Raw genomic sequence first — 5,002 nt, 5'->3', positions numbered from 1 at the left:
GATAGTCAGCAAATGGCAAGACTAATGCCTGAAAACTGGATCCATTTGCAGTTTGTCTCTTTTTTTTTAAGTTTGAACATCTGGCAGATGTTTAACTGGAAGCAAAAAGCAGATTAGAGCTACCGTTTCTGATATATATATATAAAAAAATAAATAAATAAAAAAAGGGTTTTAGGGCTTTGTGGCTGAGTGGAAAGGAGAGTTTGAGTGGTGAGTGAGATAACATTGGCTTTGAATATTTCATGCAAGTGCTGCAGCAGCACAGATTTGTTTGAGCTAAGAGAATCATTGAACAAAGTATCCAATTCATACATTGATTGTCTTTGCTTGAGGTTTTGAAAACATGAATTAAAGCAATGCATGGAAAACAACTCAGTCAAAAAAGAAGAAAAATTAGTGTCTTTGAAATTTAGACTGGCGAGCCACGCCCTGTGGCTGCTGCATGCTTCCCACTTAATGTTGCCCTTTTTGATTAATTCTGGGCTTTTTGTAACAGGGATGCATTTCCAGAATCTCAAAGCAAACGTGAGAAAAATCCGCTCTTCTCACCCTATAAAAAGATCCACTTATTACAAAGAAGATGTATTTTGAAGCATTTGACCATTCAAATTTATATCAGGTTGGGTGGTGGGGTAGGACACGGATGCAGACTCAGAGGATGTAGAAAAGCAAACTGGGTTTTATTTCACAAAAAATAAAACAAAGTTAAAACAAAAGGCCGGATGTCCAAAAACTTAACTGTGGAACAAAAAAACTTAAACATGGCTAAACAAAAGACTTGGCATGAAACACTTAAAGCTGCAGTCTGCAACTCTTTTTCAAGCATAATGCCTGGAACTGTCCGGGGATTCTGAAAGTAGTACATTAAATACCGAAATACAAAAAAAATGAGTTCTCTAGGTCCCCTATATGTCCCGCTAGGTCCCTCCAAAGCCAGCAGGTTTGTTTACAAAATTGCAGACCGGACCGGTAAAAGGTAACCAATCAGGTTTACGAGCTGGGCTCTGCTGCCTGTCAATCACCGATTGTGCACGCGCGATACAAGGTAGGCTCGTCCCCACGCTTATTTATCTGGACTATTGAACTTCATTACGGGCTAGTCTACTTACTGTGTCTTCCATGATCGCAAATGACAGGTGAGTTGATGAATGAGGAGTCGTGTAGGCGCATCTGGCGTGCACGTCTACGTGCACGAGTTCTCATGTGTTGAAGGGGCGGGACAGGAAGTTGAATAACTTTTTATTTTTCGGTTAAAAAAAAATCAGCATTTCTTGCATTTTGCGACTACGGAGGTCACCGTTTTCAACTTCAAGCGTTCTGATAGATCATGTAAACTCTTAAAATGCCAAAAAGTAGGACTTTACGTATGACAACAACAAATCTTGCAGACTGCAGCTTTAACTTGGCGTGGCATGAAGGGAATCAGGAATCAGGAATCAGGAATCAGGAATCAGGAATCAGGAATCAGGAATCAGGAATCAGGATAAAGCGGTCTCAAGGTAGGTAACAAGGTAAAGATCCGACAAACTGAAAGGGGAAACCTGGAAACTAAATAGGGAACTGGGTGATTGTGAATGAGTGCAGCTGATGGGGAAAACACAGGTGAAGTGAATGAAACTAATGAGCTGGTAAGTGAAGTTAAGGGAAAAACAAAAAACCTGAACCAAAGACATAAAACCTAAAACATGATAAAACATCAAACTAAAAACATGGGGAAAATCCCATTTATTAATCAGCTTTTCATCTTAATCTCGAAATTAAATTTGACTACGGGAGTTTTCTTTTTAGCCCTTCTGTGCTCAGCTGCAACTGATGTGACGTGTGTTGTAGCCTTCAACTCTACTTTACTGACTTCTTGAAGGATCATTCTCTGTGTTTGGACACAGTGTGTGTAACAAGCTCAAATATTCACTTAGTATACGGCTTTTCAGCTCTTTCATGTCACAGTCATCCTCGCTACATCATGTGCTCGAGAGCACTGCAGCAAAACTACTGAGTGGATCCATCCACTTGGATTACTTTGGGTTGTTTTCCGCTTGACTTTCTTTTGTGTTTTCTCGCGATGCTTATTCAAGTGATGGATTTCTCCTGGACGGGCTCAATGCAGGACAGATCTGTTATTACTTGTGTGCATCTTCACTGGCTCAAATGTTCGCTTCTACGTCAGACTAAATGCACATCAGGGGGGGCTGATGTTTTATGCCCCGCTGGGCTGCAGTCATTGAGGACACACCAAAACTTTAATGGCGTATCTTTAGATACAATAAAGAAGGTAATCAGAGCGCCATTTAAACCAGGCTTCTTCAAGTTGGAGACTTGAAACATTGAAATCTTAAAGCCTGTGTGATCATTGCAGTATCTTTACAGCATTCCAGTTAACATTCACGCTTTTATATAACATCTGTCAAGGATACTCAGGCTTTAAGGAGAACAGAAAGTTAAAAAAAGAGAGGAAATTAAGGTAAGACATGGTTAAAAAGGGAAGAAAATAATCAAAATGCCAATATAAAAAAAGATAAGCACTGAAAAATCATCATTCCCAGCTCCTCACATACTAACACTTGGTCAGAAGCCCATTGTGTCAGCTTTCAACACAGGGAGTGCCCCTCGTGTCACTTTCTGATGCACAGGGAACTGCTCTGCAGGTGCTTCCTACCAGTTATCTTTCTCCAGTGATAAGAGAAGACCGCCGTCTACGACTATATGCCATTATGCGTTAAAAGCACTTGGACAGAATTAGGAAAACATCAAGGTTTGGCATTAAAATACGAAATTATTTACTGGGGAAACCTAACATCTTCCACATTACCATGAAGCATATCCTGAGACTTACGTTACTTACTCAGGAATTCCTGTTGGTCTTAAAGTGATGCTTTGGAGGTAACCTTTGTTTTCTAAGTCAATGAAATTCATGTTTATAACAAGGATCTCCCCAAGCATCACAACTAATGGGCAGAGCCTCTTCTTTATTTCCTGTTGCAAAATGTACAGGAAATCCAACCTTCACGAGCACATCTGCATATATGGTGACTCATGGGGGACCCCAACAAGTTCCGCCGCCAAAAGAGGACGCTGGCACACATTCTGCTTGGGTTTAAAACATCTCTAACTCTGGGATGACACGAAAAGGTGCTCCAGACATCAAGAGAGTCGAGAAGAATCCATCATCTTTATCCAGGAGGGAGCCATCAAAAAGGCCGAGGCCCAACCTGCTGCACACCATCAGGTTCTGGGAGATGAGGGCAGATGTGGGAAGAAGGCTGCGGTTCCCAGAGGTGGAGCACACAACCCACTGTGGTCAACTGAAAGCTGGAAATATTTCTAACTGAGTGAACAATGCTGTGGGAGCAAAGCTGTGAAGAAGCCCATGAGGGAAAGGTATCAAAGTACCAGCTCTTAGTGCAAAGAAAAAAGGATGGCAGGGGTTTCTCCTCCTGTGGAGAGTGTGTCATCAGGGGTTTAAGGCAGATTAGTGAGATGGCTGTTATCAGCTTTGGTCATGGACAAAAGAAGCAAGAAAAACGCAGCTCCAAGGATGGGGGAGGAGGTTTTGCTAAATTTGGTGTAAAAAAAAAAAAAAGAGGGTTAGAATGCTTTGGCCACCATTTCCAGCACACCAAATGGAGAGTGTTGTGGTTAAGGGGTGGGGAGCATTCAGTGAAGACAGTGTGTTAGGGTTAGGATGGTATACAGATGGATTTACTGAGCCAGTAGGGGAAACAGTTTAGTCATAGCAGCAATAACAGCACCACTATAGTAAGGTGACAGTGTAAGGGGCCAAAATATGCTGTGAAAAATAATTATTACAGAGGAAATTAGCAATAAGTATAAAAGACAAATAATTAGGACTGTATCTACAGGTGGTCAAGTGATAAAAAATAGTTATGTACAGATGCCTTTGCGTTTAAAAAACATTACAGAGACAGTGTAAAAGGAAAGGGATCTAAACAGGAGGTGATGTAACAGATGGTAGCAGAGATTTACATATTCATATTAGGAGTAAACTACATACAGATGTGGAGTGCAATGGTTATCACTGAAGTCATAAAAACCAGAGTAAACAAACCACACACATGCCTCATCATGCCTTCAGATATGCCTGCAGGCATCCGCAGACACGGCGAGGACTAAATTCTTATATTTAACGATGCAGAAATGCCTGAAAAACATCAAACATTAAACACTTGTGTCAGTCAAAGCCTGCCGTTCAAGAAATTCTGGCCAAATGTCAAATAACTGTAGTCCGCACTAAATAAATACGACATACTAAAGCTGCAAAGCCAACCACGTGTTACTCTGAGTGGGTATTTAACACCCCTAAACTGTGTGCTTTGCAACAAGGTGGAGGTGGAGGGAGGGGGGAAACGAAGGTGGTGCATATTTTGCGCGCTCCCGCGTACACGCTGTTTAAGGCGTGACAAACATTTTAAAGACAGTACATATCTACTTATAACACGCGGATTTAAGCGTTTGTTTTTTTTAAGTGTATTTTTTATTCAAGAAAGCACAAAGTAAGATTAATTTAAATACAATATCTTGAATTGGTTTTGTTTTCTTTTTAACAAACATAACCCACCCACCCACAACACCCATATACTGCTGTAAAGAAAAAAAAAAAAACACATATAAGCATAGATAGCAAAGTTAAATAAATGAACACTGCAATAAATTAAATAAATAAATAAATAAAGGGAAAAACAGTAATAATGATAGTAGTAATACTAGTAAGAATTAAAGTGCCCATACAGTGATGAGAAAATTGAGAAAAATAAATAAATAATAATAATAATAATAATAATAATAATAATGACAGACAATGGGGGCATTACATATTCAAGCACATGTCAGTAATTAGGCAAGATCAAATATATAAGCGTTTGTAACTAATTCTCCAGGCCTCGCTGCCTTGCGCAGGATACTGTAGTTCACCATTGCAGCCCACGTGCACGAGCAGTGCGCGCAAAAACCGGGAACGCGCGTGGAGGCGGTCCGGGGCTGCCTC

This window comes from Odontesthes bonariensis, chromosome 5 (assembly GCF_027942865.1).
Source record: "Odontesthes bonariensis isolate fOdoBon6 chromosome 5, fOdoBon6.hap1, whole genome shotgun sequence".
In the NCBI taxonomy this organism is placed as follows: domain Eukaryota; kingdom Metazoa; phylum Chordata; class Actinopteri; order Atheriniformes; family Atherinopsidae; genus Odontesthes; species Odontesthes bonariensis.
This window is presented reverse-complemented; position numbering follows the sequence as displayed.